An 18470-nucleotide genomic window follows, 5' to 3' on the forward strand; every position below is an offset into this window, starting at 1 on the left:
GTGACATGTAACTGATCCTGAGATGTTCCTGAGTATCACAGGGTAGGAGTATTTAATTAGATATTAGTTGTTTTTTTTGTTTGTTTTTGTTTTACCAAATGTCTTGAGATTTATAAATAACATGAAGTTTCAATACCAGTAGGTAATAATAAATTGATTCTAGTGTTTCTTACACCTCAAAAGTAAATTAACGACAGCATTAGGCTATAATTTAATTGTGTTGATATGGCACTGTTTCCTAAATATTTGCTAAATTTCATGGATATCCACCAGAAAAATAGAAAGCTAAGAATTAAAAAATTCAGAGGTTGTTTTTTCCCCTTCTCTCTTTTTAAATAACAAATACCAACATATTTACTTAATAATGTTTTCTGGGAACCACTAGGTAGGAAAGGGTATTCTGGGCCCTGGTGATAGAGCAGGGGCTAGGGCAGAGAAAATGCTGTGCATTCACAACCCCTTTACCTCTTTCTAAGCACAAAGACTGTAGTTTTCACTTTTTCTTGCAGTTAAATTGTGAGCATGTGACTGAGTTCTGGCTGATTGGCTGTGAGTGTTGTTAACCCTTTCTTTCACCCTACAGGCCTTTCTCCACTGCAATGGAACCATTGGAGTTTATGTGTTCATATGCCTAGATACAAGATTGAGGAGATCTCTCCACCATTGATATGTTAGTGTTTGTATTTTTTTATTGCTGTATAGCTGATCATATTGTGGATAGTACAGGAAAATCTTGGAAAAAATGTCTATTCTTATAGAGCTTACAGTCAATAGGAAGTTAAATAAACAAAGAATAGGTATTATATTACATAAATATAAGTACCAGGGGGAAAAAATGTAGTGAAGTGTAAAGAATGAAGAGTTAAATGGTAAGGAAAAAATAGCTAGAATTCATACATGAAGGGCAGATAAATAAGTGTCCACACTGTAAATATAATAAGCCTTACAGGTACCTTTAGCGTTCTTATCTACTCTGTAAGTTTTCTTCAGTGATTTCCTCCAATTCAAAGCTTTGATCTACACATATAAATGTCAGTATAACCATCCTGACAAAGACTTACATACTTTCTAAACATTTCCATGAATGTCTAGACTATTCTGCAAATTCAAAAAGTTTAATTCTGTGATCACCCTTTGACAACCGAATCTGCTCTTCCTACTGTTATCCAGGCTAACTTAACTATAAACCTCTTTAGAAAACACACTAGCAACAGCATAAAACCATTCCCTCTGAATTTTAATATATTTTCTGATAATTTAAATTAAATTAAATTATGAGAAATGAAAAGCAATTTTCTGAAATGAGATCTGCTCTTCTAAATAGTAAATACAACTTCTGTCTCAAATATCTCAAATAGATATGTTATTTTTTATTTAATATTTTAATTTTCAATCATACTTGACATACAACATTATATTTGCTTCAGGTATACAACATAGTGATTAGACGTTTATATAAATTATGAAGTGATCACCCGATAAATTTACTACCCATCTGACACTATATATCCAGTTATTATAATATTATTGACTATATTTCTTATGCTATACTTTACATTTCTATAACTATTTTGTAACTACCAATTTGTACTTCTTACTCACTCCCATTTTCACTCACTCCCAACCCCGCTCCCATCTGGTAACCATCAGTTTGTTCTCTGTACCTATGAGTTTGTTTCTGTTTTGTTTGTTTATTTTATTCTTTAGATTCCATAAGTAAATGAAACCACATGAAATTTGTCCTTCTCTGTCTGACTTACTCCACTCAGCACAATACCCTCTAGGTCCATCCATGTTTTGCAAATGACAAGATTTCATATTTTTATTATTTATTTGTTTATAATTATGACTGAGTAATAGTCCATTGTATATGTGTACCATCTCTTCTTCATCCATTCAACCATAGATGGACACACTGGTTGCCTCCATATCTTGACTATTGCAAATAATGCTGCATTGAACATATGGATGCACATGTCTCTTCAAAGTAGATTTTGGATTTTTTCGAATAAATACCAAGAAGTGGGATTACTGGGTCCTTCTTTGTCTCTTGTTATAATCTTTGTTTTAAAGTCTATTTTGTCTGGTATAAGTATTGCTATCTCAGCTGTTTTTTTTCATTGCCATTTTCGACATATATTTTTCCATCTTTTTATTTTCAGTTTGTGTGTGTCTTTCCATCTGAAGTGAGTCTCTTGTAGGTGGTATATGTGTCTTATGTTCTTATCCATTCAGACAGCATATCTTTTCATTGGAGCATTTAATTCTTTTTCATTTAAAGTAATTGTTCATAGATATGTAGTTATTTCCATTTTATTATTCATATTTTTGATATATATATTTTTTCTTCTTAAGTCCCTTCAACATTTCCTGTAATACTGGCTTAGTGGTGATAAACTCCTTTAGATTTTCTCGTCTGGAAAGCTCTTTTTTCTGTCCTTCGATTCTGTTGTAACTTAGCTGGGTAGAGTAATCTTGATTGTCGGTCCTTGCTTTTTATTACTTTGAATATTTTGTGCCAATGTCTTCTGGCCTACAAAGTTTCTGTTGAGAAATTAACTGACAGTATTATGGGAGCTCCCTTGGAGTTAACTAATTGCTTTCCTCTTACTGCTCTTAAGATTCTGTTTGTCTTTAAGCTTTGGCATTTTAATTATGATGTGTCTTGGCATTGGCCTCTTTAGATTCATCTTGTTTGAGACTCTCTGAGTTTCCTGATTGTATGTCTATTTCATTCACCAGGTTAAGAATGTTTTTCATCATTATCTCTTCAAATAGGTTGTCAATTTCTTGCTCTCTCTCTTCTTCTGGTACTCTTATGATATGAATGTTGTTACTCTTGTTATTGTTCCAAAGGCCCCTTACACTATCCTCATTTTTTTTGGATTCTTTTTTCTTGTTCCTGTCCTAATTGGGTGTTTTCTGCTACCTTATATTCTGAATCACTGATTAAATCCTCTGTTTTATTTAATCTGTTGATTACTCCTAAGGTGTTATTTATTTCGGTTACTGTATTCTTTATTTTTGACTGGTTCTTGTTAATGTTTTCTATCTCTATCTTTATGCTTTCTATCTTTTTGTTAAAATTCTCACTGAGATCATCTGCTAGTCCCCTAAGTTCATTGAAGATCCTTATAACCAGTGTTTTGAACTCTGCGTCCGTTAGATTGCTTGTCTCCATTTCATTCAGTTCTTTTTCTGGAAATTATTCTGTTTTACATTTGAGGCATGTTTCTTTGTCTCCCTATTTTGGCTGCCTCCCTGTGTTTGTTTCTATGCATTAGGTAGGACTCCTAAGTCTTCCAGTCTTAGTAGGGTGATTTTATGTCCTATATAGATATAAGTTTTTTATAGGTTGCTAAGTATTTCAGTTCACCTCTCTGACCTTCCACTTTTCATCTATAAAATAGAGAATTGAAATATATTATGTCTGAGAACGCTTCCAAATCTATCCTTCTATGAATTTGTGAGTATTCTTGGATACTGAATTGTGGAGTACCTAGCATGGGAATTGGGTTATGGTCTGCATTACCACACTGAACAAAATTGAACCCAACAGATGAAATATACTCAAATGCATCAGGTGATTTTTCAAGAAATCACATGACAGTACATTTACATTGCAATTACATATTTCAACATGTATATATACATATGAGACAAATCAATGAATACATTTATATTATTATAAGCTTTAAAATATATTTTATATGTATTATGGGCAATAGTTATTGAAGTACTTGCTAAATGCAATGCAATAATATATACACAGACATTACTCACTTTTGTAAACTCATATTAATAAATATACAATTCTTGAAGATATAAAAGTTTATATAACAAAGCTAAATGAAAATAAGTATCATAAAATAGAATCTTTGATCAAGATTCAAAGAAGGAAGACATCTAATTAGAGATATTAGAAAAGATGTGAAGAATAATGATAGTATTTGAGATCAGATGTGAGGGGTGGGTAGTATTTTAACAAAAATAAACATCATGATTATTTGTGAGAGTGTGCAATGTATGAACATAGGTAAAGGAGAAGAAATGTATGGGACATGGTTGGGAGAGAGTGAGTGGATCGCAATGACTGAAAGTTTCTTCATTTTTAGGAGAATTTCTCATTTATTCATTGATTGCTTCAACAATATTGATTACCTATCAACTATGTGTCAACACTGGCAAGGCAAAAGACAGAAAAATCTTTTGCTGTCTAGTGGGTAATGACAGACATGGCTGAAAAAATTGTTCTTATTGTGGACAGTTGTGAATGCTGTGTTCCAAAGTTCATATTCGATTAATGAGGAAATGAAGGGCCATTTATGATTTTGAACAGAGAAATGACATGACATAATTGAACTAATATGGAAATGTGAGGAAGAGTTAAGAAGGGGTGAATGTAAGTAAAGAAACATATATAATTATCCTCATAACTTCCTAATGCTCTTATAATGTTAAATACAATGTAAATGCTTAAATCCATGTTGAATCTTACATATGGTATTTGACATTTTTAACCTTATTTTCTCTTGAAACTCTCTTCTCTTGATTTATGTTAACACTTTCTGACTGATCTTTGATCTCTTTATTAATTCTCAATTTTCAAAAGGAATATATAGACCCAAGTGTCCTCTCTCCTCCCCAGAGTCCCATAGTTGATAATTGTCTCTCTTATCTTATTGCACACACTTTCCCATGGTTTAACAACCACCTGTAAGCCTGTCCTCCAGAAGGTAGATTTATCTTTAGTTTGTTCTGAGCTCCAGACATATTTCCAACTGCTATTGCCCACCTTCACTCAGATATGCCTCAGTGATCTCAAATTTAATAATCACAAAGTTAATCCATGAGCCTTGCTCTCTAGTGAATAGTTCTTGTCCTAGAGTCCTTAAGTATCTTTTATTTTAGTGATATCACATTCACCTCACCACTCAAGTTGGAAATCTGAAAGTCACCTTAGGTTCTGTTTTATCTTTGACTCTTCCAAATCCAATTGGTTCATAAATCTAATTATTTTTGTCTTTCAAGTATCCTTGGGGAAAGCAGCTTCTCTTCATGAATTAGCTTATTAGTTGAGACCGTAAGGACTCTAGATTCAAAATTCATATGCCAGATGTGTCATTTACTACTAATGTGATTCTGGACAAACAAAAACTTAAGTTCCATTTTCTAATCTTAAAATGGAGATAACCCTAACCCTAACCCTAACCTTACTTGCTTCATGCAGCTATTGTAGTGGAGAAAGAAGGTAGATATGATGTATATGTTGATAATACATGGTGTATATTTAGCAGATGTTAGTCATTACTAATGTTATCATTATTATTACTGCTTCCCCAAAGCCTTAATTTATATTCTTATCATCATACACCCTATATTACAGCAATAGTCTTAAAATTAGTCCCCTTATCCCCAAACTCAGTTCCTTCCTTCTGCCTTCCAGAAAACTCTCAGTATGATATCTCTAAAACCTGATTACAACCCCATAACTGAAAGGATAAAGTTTAATGAGCTTTACTATGGTTTTTACTTTTAAACTTCTCTGATACTCCCTCCGTTTACCTCTACCACACTATGACTTAAGCCTCCAGCAACAAAGCAATTTAAAAAAGTAGACCCACCCCTTCACATCTAGCTGTTGCAATGGCTTGTTTCTGTCTTTGAGCTGACACTCTTACTTCTCTGTCTATCCAGAAATTTTCTATTCATTTCTTAAAAGCTTGTACAAATTTCAGATTCTCTGAAAAGCCTTCCTTGTGATCTAAAGACAAAATTAACTTACTCTCTCTTCTCTGTTTCCATATCTTGAATATACTGATATTATTTTATACATTTTAGTGTGTTGTTATTATTTCTTTACAATGTCTATTTCCTTAATTAGAATTTAGATTCCTTGTCCCAGGATTGGAACATGTATTTGAATTTGTAATTCAAGGCTTTTACTTTATTTAGATTTATAAATGTATATTGAAACGAAGCTTCTTTAATATTCTAGGTGTAATAATCAGAGATTGAATTATTTTATGTTACCACTATAATTTTGATTATCAAGCTAGCACTTTAGGATACATTGGGAAGTATCAGTAGGTCATAGTTCCAATCAATAAAGAGTTTACATTCTGAATCATTTTTCAAAATACACACACACTCGCACACAAACACACATACCCACAATCCTGCTTTCAGTACATGTATTATGTTACTTAATCTTCATAAAAAGTTGCCGGAGCCAGCCGGCTGAGATGAACAGCACCTGAGAGGGAGAGTGAGGATTAAAGAAAAGACAGAGACAAGAGATAGAGTTGGGAGGGCGTACAGTGAATACTGCAGCCCCGAGTTTATTTAGAACACACTACTTATAGCATTGCAATGAGAAAACAGCAGTCAAGACCCAAGGTCAGCCAAATTACTTATCCTGCAAAACAATGAAGTTCTCACAACTCAGAGCTCTCTGCTCCATAATCAAACTCCCTTCTTGGAAAATACTGAGTGCTTAAAATAGTTTAGTGCCATTTATCTCAGAGCTCGCCAAGTTAGCTCAGCTCCCAACAAAAAGTCTTCTAATTTAAGTCTTGTTATCCCCATTTGATCAAGTAGGAAATTAACATAGAGAAAGCTTAAGTCATCTACCCAGGTTACATTGTCAGTAAGTGGCAGGACTGGGTTTGAATCCAGATAGTCTGACTATAGGGCCAGCAATATTCATTACTATTCTACATTCCCTTCTAAATATAAACATTTAAGAACTAAATCTTAATACAAAGCAACATAATAGAACAAGTGCCAAATTATGCTAAAATGGTCATCAGCTCTATAGTATAGGTATTGATTTTGACCACAAAGTTTGATTAATTAGATATACAAATAATATTCTAGGTAGAAAAGGTAAAGTATTCCTTTTTGCTCAATATTGCACACTAAGGTGCTTCATAAATATATGGAGATTTAATCTACCACAGTGTATATGAAGTGACTTTTAGAAAACCTAAATATCAGTAATGATTTGTTTTAATAATATTTGTCTTCCCTCAATACTCATATTTTACCTTATTATAAAAACTTTTATTTGGAGCCACTTCTAAAAGATTAAATTGTACATTTTAACCTCATTTTATGTATGAACACTGTATAATAATTTATATACAGTTTTTTGTAACTTTTGTAATATCTGTATTTTAGCCAATATCTGGTTATAGTAGATTATCCATTGATGATGAACTAATCACATCAGTATGTTTTAACATTTCCTGGATCCTATTCAAATTTCATATGAGTTCAATATTCCAAATTAGCATTATTACTCCTAAAAAAACCCCAAATATTCATAGAATAAATGCAGTCAAATTTAACTTACTTTTAAACTCCTGAGAGCTTTAAATGAATACCCTTAAGGTAAGAATCAGAGCCAAAAAATCATTACAAGGATGATACCCTTGAGTGGTATATAACACCATATGAAAGAAATTGAGTTGGTAGAAGCTCAAGAAATGTAGAAGATGATCATTTCTCTTAGGCCTCTTTTGTTTACTTCTCTAAAAATGTTCCTTGAAGTATAACTTCCTTTGGAGGATAATTGTAAGACCTTAGAAAAAATTTAATATCTTTCAGACTTTTAAAGTCAATATTAATCCATGTTTACTTCAACAAAACTATTGACCCCCAGGCCCATTAGTGAGTTAAAATAAGCAAATATTATACCTAAGAATATGATGTGCTTTAATCATTAAGAAAAATTGAATATTAAATTGATAATAATCAATCAATACATCATTCTCCTAGTAAGCGATATTTTAATATTCAACAGATTCTTGACCTAAACAGAACAGATTTTATTAGCTCCTTTTAAAATATGTAAAAATTAAAATGTTTTAATTATAGGAATGTTTGTGGGTTTTTCCTAAGCTTGGTATCGAGAACTGAAAGAGGTATATGAGTCCAGTTTTTCCACAAACCAGCAGTATGACGCTAAGCTACTTACCTCATATTTCTGAGCCTTATTTTATCTATCTAAAAATATTGGGAAACACGCAAAATGGTCACTCCAGTTTGTTTTATATCTAACATTTTACAATTTTAAGTGAAATTAATATCGTTCGATTATCAAACTATATTCTTTTAAGTCACAACAGTAGAAACAAAAAAGAAATAAGCACTTTTTTTTTTTTTTTTTTATAAAAGTGCGTCTTTGGTTGACCTCACAGATTGCAAAGACCTTGTCAGCTTTCAATCCCTTATTTTTTATTTTTTATGCCTACAGCACCTGGTCTTCCTATATGGTCTCCCATAGAAGTACTAACCAGGCCCAACCCTGCTTAGCTTCCGAGATCAGACAGGATCAAGCTTGTTCAGGGTAGCATGGCCGTAGACTCCTGAAATGAGCACTTTTATGGAACATTCTTTTATTGCTAAAAAACCCCATTAGGATACTACTAAGTAAAATGCTGTTTCACATTTATAAAAACTCAAAGTACATATTTATAAAAGCTTCTCATATATAAAAACTCAAAAGAAATACAAATACTATTCTGTACCTGTGACAGTTTACCTGTGCAATAAATGATCTAATTACATGGATTTTGATTGTTGTATTTTGTTTGCTGTATACCTAGAAATGAAGCGATGTTCTTTTCCCACAAACTGTATCTTATAAACAATCTTAGTTTATATTATAATTATCAAATTTAATTACTTAAAATGACATGGGACAATATGAAAATTAATATTTATTGATCACTTATAGGCACTATAATTTCCATATCATATATTTTCACTTCAATTTAATAGTAATAATAGCTTTGAAATTCATATTATCATTAGAAATTTTCAGAGTTTATGTAACTTGCTCAACTACAAAAAAAACTGTAAATGGTAAAATCAGGTTTCAGATCCTAGGAAGTAACACACCTACCTATGAAACCATTTAGCTTTATTGCTGGAAAGACCACTGTTAGAAATATCTAGGACTTACCATCTATGTAGCTGTGGGCAAATAAACATATTTTTGAGCACAGAATTCTTCGGCTTAGCAGATAGTATCCAATTCTTAGAATCTTTGTCATTGCGTGATCGTCAGTTTTATAATCTCATAAATGAAATGATTTAATGTGTATAAAGATGCAGCTGCTGTATGGCATATAAAAATTGCTTGATATAATGCTTAATGTTAGTAAATTATTAAGTATTACTAAAATTACTAAAATTGTGATAGTAAAAAACCATTTATATTATCATAATTTCAAAGTTCATGCTTTTTAAAAATTTAAACACTGCTTCAAATTAAAAGAAAAATGCATTCTCTTTTACCTACAAAACTATTTTCCATCCTTCACTCAGTCCCACACAAAAAGAGAAAATGGGTCTAAATTTTTATATTTATTCTTTGCCTTATAATCAGTCTTGAGCAAGTCATCAACCCCATAAGTACTTGGCAAGTTTATTCTTTAAGACGAGAAAATTATATTTTCCATCTCATACAGAAATTCTAAAGTTAAATAATACCCTATTCTCTGATATCCTCAGATAATTCATTTACATAGTCAGCACATATTAGATGCCATTTGCTATTAGGTACTCTTTTATTGTCAGAGTATTTTAACATGAGAATTTGTTAGTGAAAAATTAATTATACTCTTCTTCATTTGAGATCCCTTGGGCCTAATAGAATCCAGAAAACAGCGTTCCAGTACCATATCAATGGAAGATATTAGTGAGCTCATCATCTCTGCTCCTGAGAGCATAAACAACTCTGCCTTACAATGAGCTTTGCTTGTTTGTCAGCTTAATGAAATATATATTAGAAATGAAATAACAAACTTGTATTTTCATTAAAAACATAGTGCCTGTGTGTTTGTACATGTCATTATTTTTTTAACTTTATTTTCTTTGTTTCTTTCTTTAATGATTTGTTTTCTTGTCACCATGGTGTTATATAATTTTACCTGAAATTTTAAGTAGGAGATTGAGTAACAGATAATATCCTGTGGAGATGGCTGTAAGACAGGTTGAGTGAAAGTTTCCTGTTTTATAAAACCAAAGTAGGCAAGAGTAGACAGGTCGAGAAATAAAATTTATAGAGCATCTACTATGGATTGAGCTAAGTTTTTAAAAAGATCTTTCAAGTGTGATTTTAAATAATTTATGTATTTTTTTTGCCATAATATCCTCATCTGTAAAATGGGGATTTTATGTTTCATGGCATTTTATGAGAATAAAATTAATACAGTATCTAGAGCAATGCTTGATTCAGAGTAAAGATAAATCAAATAGTAAAAACAAAAATAACTATAATAATAATTTGGCCTTATAACAATTTTTGAGATAGATATTATTTATCCTTATTTTACAGAAAAAAGAAACTGAGGCTTGTTTATATATGTATATATATACATACACATTTACATATATAAGTATATCTAGTTTTGATTTTTAAAACAAAATAAGAGTACTTTTATTAACAGAGATATTTCATTATTCTCTTTTAAAATGTTTCCTTCTCCCTTGCCCATCTATGACATCTATGAATACAGTAACTTTCATAGCATGAGTTTCTTTTGAGAATAGGCTACAAAATGAACTGTCTTTAAGAAATAGTGGTATTTATATAGGCTAAAAGCACTGAAAATTTCTGCTAACTTGAGGAGACTAGAGTTAGGGTTAGTTTTAAATCCACATTTCTAAGGGCAAAGTGACCCATGGTGGGCTGAATAAGACCTAAAGAAAATTAGCTGGGCAATGTCAGATCCCTTTGTCTCCAAATCTTTTCTCTAACAGTGAATTTCTCTTCTCTATGAAATAAAATGTTATCGTCACTCTTCTGCCTCTTTAAAATCTATTCTCAAGATGTAGTGAGGAGAAATAGGATGAGATGTATACATTGTGAAGCTTGATAAAGCTGCTCTCCAGTTCTTTATAGAAGTAGATAACTGCCTGCTTCAACCCACTGGTGTATCTCAGACAGTAATATTTGAGATTCGGCCTGGCCACAGGTCGGTGAAAGTATTCTGTAAATTTATAAAGACTTCTGAAAGCTACTTCCTGTCAACTTTTGAAATCAGTTTCAAAGACTCTTTCACGGTTTTTGTATCAAGTTTCAGAACACAAGAGGAAGTTGCTCTTAGATACAATGAACAAAGCTATAAATTTACTAACATTCCAGAGAGAACAAAGAATCGATTGATGTTGAAAACCACCCTCTAAATAATGTGGGCCATCATGAAATACTAAATGAATCATGTGACCAAAAATGAACTTTTTTTAATTACATAAAAACTTGTTTTAGTATATCTGAAAATTTAGCTATATAAACAGTATAAGGCTTCAACTATATTATCCTCATTTAAATTGAGGATGTAGTAATTTTAAAGTCTAATATTACTATATACATGTTGATAGCTAACAAATCTACATACTATTAAAAATAATAAGATTCCACCAAAAACTCCTAGAACTGATCATTGAATTCAATAAAGTAGCAGGATACAAAATTAATATTCAGAAACTGGTTGCATATTTATATATCGATAACAATCTATCAGAAAGAGAAATTAATAAAACAATTCCATTTTCAATTGCATCAAAAGGAATAAAATACCTAGGAATGAATTTAACCAAGAGGGTAAAAGACTTGTACTTGGAAAATTGTGATATTGAAGAAGGAAAATGAAGAGGATACAAATAAATAGAAGTATATATGGTGCTCATGGATAGAAAGAATTAACATCTTTAAAATGTCTATACTAAACACACAATGTGATACATATATTACTTACTATTGAATTGTACACTTGAAACTTATTGGATTTTATTAATCAATGTCACCATAATAAATAAAATAATGATTATTATTAAAAAATAAAATAAAATAAAGTACTGTTGAAAGTTTTAAAAAAAAGTCTATACTACCTAAAACAATCTATATTACCTATGGATTCAATGCAAACTTTATCAAAATACCAATGGCATTTACCACAGAACTAAAACAAATAATCCTAAAATTATATGGAACTACAAAAGACCCCAAATAGTTAATGCAATCTTGAGAAAGAAGAGCTAAGTCAGAGTTATCATGCTACCTGGTTGAACTATACTACAGTATAGTTCAACCAGGTAGCATTTTGTTATGGTAATCAAAACAGCATGGTACTGGCATAAACAGACACATAGATCAATGGAACAGAATAGAGAGACCAGAAATAAATCCATACCTATATGGTCAATTAATCTATGACAATGCTAATTTGAAAAGCTATACGTACCCCTATATTCATTGCTACATTGTTTACAATTGCCAAGATATGGAAGTGATCTAAGTGTCCATCAGTAGACAAATGGATAAAGAAGATGTGGTATATATATGCAGTGGAATACTACTTGGCAATAAAAAATGAAATTTTACCTTTTGTGACAACATGGATGGACCTAGAGGGTATTATACTAAGTGAAGTAACTCATACAGAGAAAGACAAATACCATATAATCTCCCTTATGTGTGGAATCTAAAGAACAAAATAAATGAACAAACAAAACAGAAACAAACTTGTAGATACAGAGGACAAACAGGTGATCGTCAGATAGGGGGTGGGGGTTTAAATTGAGGGTGAAAAGAGTGAAGGGATTAAGAAATACAAATTGGTAGTCACAAAATAGTCACGGGGACATAAAATACAGCATAGATAATATAGTTGATAATATTATATAATAATAACTATGTATGGTGTCAGGTGGGTACTAGACTTAGCGGGGAGATCGCTTTGTAAATTATGTAAATGTCTATCCACTATGCTGTACACCTGAAACTAATATAATATTGAATGTCAGCTGTAATTGAAAATTAACAAAAATAAATAATATAACTTTGGAACTTTTTCAGAACACTGGCTTATAAATTTCAAATCTATAACTTTTCATGTATCTGAGGAAACTAAAAACTAAAAACTAAACTGAAACTAAAAAAATAATAATTGTGAAGCATTTATCCATTGGAAAAAAAACTTGTAATGACTGGTAACAAGTATTAGCCTAAATACTCGCTTACACAAGAGAATTGTTTTAATTTAAAATATTTGGATTTAAAATATATTAAGCCTTTTTCATTAGTTGTTAAAATATAATTTTAATATTTTCATTACTATGATAGACAATTAATGATATCACATGACTTTTCATTTATGAGGTTTTTTTTTTTTTTTTTTACTGATGTGGGGTCCTTAAAATATTGCTTTTGATACAGGCCATTATTTACAAAATGTGCTCACAGGACTTTTAATTGTGCTTTTCAAAGTATTTTTTGATACTACTAAGTTTTGCTGAGGTTTTTATTTTCTTTCTCTGGGAAAAAGTCCCTCCCCCTCTAATTTAGATAATTACCCTAAAACTTGTAACTCAGGTCCTCTGATTATTGATTAAGTAACTCAGGTCCTCTGGTTACTGATGAAGGATCACTGAAGCTTAACCTGTGGTTCACTGTAAAGAGAAATTACCTTACCTTAGGCCAGGCAGGGCCATTGTAGTAATGGAGAGGAGGGGACCCTTAACCCAGAGCTTGCTTTCTTTAAGTAATGTATTAACCAAGTCTGTCTTTCTTTATTAAGCTTATTCTGTCATTTAATAAGAAAATTAATAATAATAATGTTAATAGATATGTGAATTAAATAACAAGTTTGCATTTTTCTTTCTTCCTTGTCTAGGGACTGGGCAGCATTTTGGCAGGATACATCCTCTGGCAGGAGAACTCAAGATCCCTTCTGACTGAGACAGAGAGGGAAAGAGCTCCATGAAACCAAAATAGGCAGGAACTACAACCCTCCTCAGCAGGAAGCAGATACAGAAGAGGAGACTTCCAGTCCCTCAACATTCACACTGTTAAGTAATTAGTCAGGCACGAGCTACAGGAGTGAAGGCCCAGCTCTATATCCATAGAAACTTCCCTTGAAGACTTTCTTTAAGGACCTCCCAGAAATACCTCCCTTTTAAGGTTATAAATTATCCCAAATCCAGAACACAAAGGCCATAACAGCTGCTGGCTAAACCAGGTACAAACGCCTGTGCAGAAGATACTATCCTAATTTGCCCACAATCTAATGCTCATTATACTACCATTATAATACTATGTTTATGCCTGGAAGTTCACAAATCTAATTATAACAGATTGAATTCTGGGTAAGCACATGAGCAGTAGGCAAAAAGTTATATAGCAGTTAACTGTCAGTCAAAGTGACCTCACATATGGATCATCTTGGACTTCCAATCATGGCCCAAATATAAACAGACTTTCCCACTTCTTTATTGTTACAGTGCTCCTTGCTAAAAAACCACTCCTCCTTTTAGGATATATTGTCTTATCTCTTCACCTCCCAAATTCCACAGGGCTGCAGCCTCCTTCTAAAATGTACCTTCACCAAATCTTACTTTTTCTAAACCTTGCCAATCTGTAATTCTTTGCTGCATCAACAGAGAAGAACCGAGGGACAACACACTATGCCACTGTCCATTGTCTTCCTCTTCCTTCTCCAACTCCAGATTTCACCTCACCCCAGTGGAGACAATATTAATAAGAAGAGGTTCATAGCTCTTAGAAAGAAGTTAGGCAGGAAAGATATAGAGGGTTTTGGATCTGCCTGCAAAACGTTGAGGCCATCCTGTTCTAGAAAAGGCCTACCCCAGTCTGCCCAAAATTAAGTAATCCAAAAGGCATTTTTAGGCTAAAAGATAACTTCCACAAAGAAACAGGAAGGCAGAGAATCAGGTACCAGTTTAAGCCGGTCACTCACACCTGAGCAACTGAGACCATAAAGACCTCCAACTCGCCTCGGTCTCCTTATGCCCAGAAGTTCATTAAAATCATTATAACAGACTGAATTCTGGGAACAAACATGAGCAGAAAGTAAATGATGAGTCACTGAGTCTCATTCATTTTAAATATCCATTAAGAAAGCCCACTCCTCTAAGAAAAGTAACCACCCACAGTAAGTAGGGATAAAAACCCCAAAGCCTTTGCTAATAGGCCCTTGAGCTACCCTTCTCTTTCTTGGGCCACTTCTATGTCTGAAGGTGTACAGTTGCTTTACTCTCCCTTCCAATAAAGCTATTCTTTTGCTGCTGTACTTCAGTGTCTCGCTCAATTCTTTGTTCGAGACATCAAGAGTCTGGATAAAGTGTCAAGGGGAACAGAACACCACTCTTGGGTAATACTTTGGTAATAAATCCAAAGGAAAAGACAAAACGATGTATAAGAGATCATACTGAAGTGGTTATTTATTAAAGTGACAACAAGAGAGTATATGTGAAAAAATAAAAAGCTAAAATCCTGTTTCAAACTCCTTTAAGAAGAATGAATTTCTAGAAATTTGAAGAACACAACACTGTAGTGGTTCTCTGATTTAATGATTAAAAAGATTGACTACACATCGTGGTGAAAAATATTTCATATAGTCAAAATATTTCTGAAATAGGAAATAAAGCAGTCATCAGTGGGAAATGTATTTATCTAGTATCCATATAATACATTGTCTTTGGGGATCTTGAGAAGTACACAAAAGCAGATTATGAAAACAGTATTTTTCTCATGATCTGATTTTCATATTCCCATATTCAGAATTTTTAAGAACTCATCCTAGCAGTGAACCATGCAAGAATATTCCTTTGAATTAAATTCAAATACTGAGTAGACGACTAATAGCCTTTAAAATTATTTTAGCTTAATAAACCTAAAATTAGTAGAGCAGACTACCTCAACACACTTTTAAATATGAAACATAATCATAAATTTATGACAAGAAATCTGGACCTAACAATTCCCAAATATTTTCCCTTTTATGGCAAAACACCCATACTACAATTTTCCATTTCTTATTCCCTAAGTCTTCAATTGTTGAATTTAGTTTTATATAAAATATGGGCACTTTAAAGAGAGTTGATAAATCACTTACCAGATGCCTGTCTTGAGGAGCTGGAGATCCAGATTTTGTTTCTACAGTATTTGGTTAATGGAAGTTTCAGTAATATGTTGTTTCAGTTAACCAAGATAATCTGTTTTGTACATTAGGAAGGAAAAGGATAAAGTCTGTAGAGTTGCATAATATTAATGATTAACTGGTACAAGTCTGTAGTTGTTTTAAACATTACAGGCTTAAGAGAAAGCTTTTTGTATTCGCTTGTGGGAAGAAATAGAATAAAACAAAAAGCCCATGGAAAGCATCTGGAATTAACTGCTATCACATAATGTATTGCAAATAAAGGCTTTTTACATTTATTTTTAATTTTGCTTTTGATTTCAACTATAAAGTCAAGTAAAACATAGGTGGCTATAAAACACACGGCTCCAGTGCTCCTATTAGAAACCTTCACTTAACAGTTACTGTACTGGCAAGTTTGACAATCAAGAGCGTGCTCCTTGGGTAGAGCAAAGAGAAAAAGAAATGCAGCCAAGAAAAAGTGGAGTACATTCTATACCTTAAATTATGCCTGTACCATCCTGAGGCAAATCTGTATATTACCTTTCCTAGTCACCTGGTAATAGTGATGAATGTAGTAAAAAGGCCTGTTTCAACATAGAAAAACTGGTTTGAGACTTTTGTCATTATTCATGTTATCAAAATACTTTCTCTGACATGGTTCCTTTTTGTCTTCTTTTTTTAACTTTTATTTTAATTAATTTATTTTTTAAATTTAATTTTATTATTTGTTTCAAGTACACCATGTATTGATCAGACATTTATATAGTTTATAAAACGATCCCCCTAATTGCTCTTTCTCTTCTCTGGCTCTCCACCTAGCCATTACATTAATGCTAACTGCATTTCCTATGCCGTACTCTTCATCCCCATAGATGACCATCTATCATTTGCTAATTTGTACTTCTGAGATCATGATGCTGAAAAGGGGCAGTTTTTAAAATCTATGAACTCATAGATCTGTACAATAATGGAATTTGAAGTTGAAACCTTTCATTCGACAAAATATGAAGATGTAAATATTTTATACTATCATCCTCTATGAATGTCCTAAACATATTTTCTTTGAATCCAATGGAAAAATTTAGATTAAAATTTTTTCTTGTAGTCTGCTTCATGGAAGAAACCAAGAAACAACCAGAACATCACATTGCTGCAGAATTATAGGAAGGCAAAAACAACTGGAAGCAACTAGATGCTTTTACAGATTAGTCTGAAAAACAAGAGAAGAGTATTTCTAGTTTGCTTCTGCACATACCTTGCAAACAGAAAATTATCCTCAGGCTCTCAGCATGCCTCATTTCATGCAGGAAATTAGAGATTTATGTTCTAGAAAAATTGTAATAGAGGGATATAGCTTTAGGGTCACTAGATATAGTGGAGAAAAGTATGTCATAATGAAAACAAGGAAATTAAGTGATAAGATCCTTTCATCTGATTTGATTGAATTTTGCCCAGAATCCTGTTAATGTAACCCATACACATCAGCCTCCCAGGGCATAGACCAGAATGGAAAAAGGTGGAGAATAAATCTGAAGGAGTAATCTAATAATATCCAGCACTTGTTCCATGTTTCAGAGGGCACACGCTAACCAAACCCTGAGTATTAATTTTCTAAAAAGCATTGCCAATTTGATAGCTGAAACAATATTTTAAATATTTTTCTGTAGGGTTACATTTTATAAATAAACATTCTCTTAGTAATAAATACAAATTTGCAGAACCTACGAATGTGTAGGCATATATATATATATATATATATATATATATATATATATATATATTACATGTTTGATTATACACAGAGAAATCAGAAACATAAACCAAGATTGAAACAAATGGAAAGACATGCTTTAGTCTAAAGATGGATTTACATAGCATGAGACTATGAGTTTTTGAGGGAGGATATCACATCAGTGTTTCAGAACACTATTCTGGTTCTGAAAAGACTGAACCCATGGGCAAGATATCTCAAAGCATAAATTTCTAGTTTCTCATAACTACACTAGCTTCGGCGGTATGTAGTATGGATAATCATTAAGGTATGGAACAATTTCATGTTTTCACCATGGCCCAGGAGTCTCAAATGTTTCAATACTTTGGGCCAAACACTGGGAATCTCAGAGGACTTCAAGTGGGTACTATGTGATGAATTCATAAGCATTTTCATTAGAAGAAAATGAATAACTCTGAGTTTTAGGTGTAGCAGGGGGTTAAGAGTAAAACTGGGAAGCGCTTAAACTTTTGATAATGTAATTTTCCTGCAATTTTTCAGCAGTTCTGATTATGAAAATCTATAAAAAGGTAAGAGAAGACCATGGGAGTTGATTATATCGATGTTGGAAAATTCACTAAGTGTTTTCCACGTTGAAAGAAGTATACTTTTCTGCTCAACGATTTTGAACTTAGCTATGTCTTTGGTTCATTAAATGTAACAGAAGTGAGAACACACCAATTATGCTTTAAGAAACACTGAATCTTACAATGGATCTCTTGTTTTTTACTCCTATCCTATTC

At 32.4% G+C, this 18470-nt stretch overlaps 1 pseudogene; it reads right to left on the reverse strand.

The window, feature by feature from the left end:
* Window positions 1-8251: 8251 nt before the first annotated feature.
* Window positions 8252-8370, reverse strand: LOC120588404 (uncharacterized; annotated as a pseudogene).
* Between the last annotated feature and the right edge of the window lie 10100 nt (window positions 8371-18470).

This window comes from Pteropus medius, unplaced genomic scaffold (assembly GCF_902729225.1).
Source record: "Pteropus medius unplaced genomic scaffold, Ma_sr-lr_union100, whole genome shotgun sequence".
NCBI classification, from domain to species: domain Eukaryota; kingdom Metazoa; phylum Chordata; class Mammalia; order Chiroptera; family Pteropodidae; genus Pteropus; species Pteropus medius.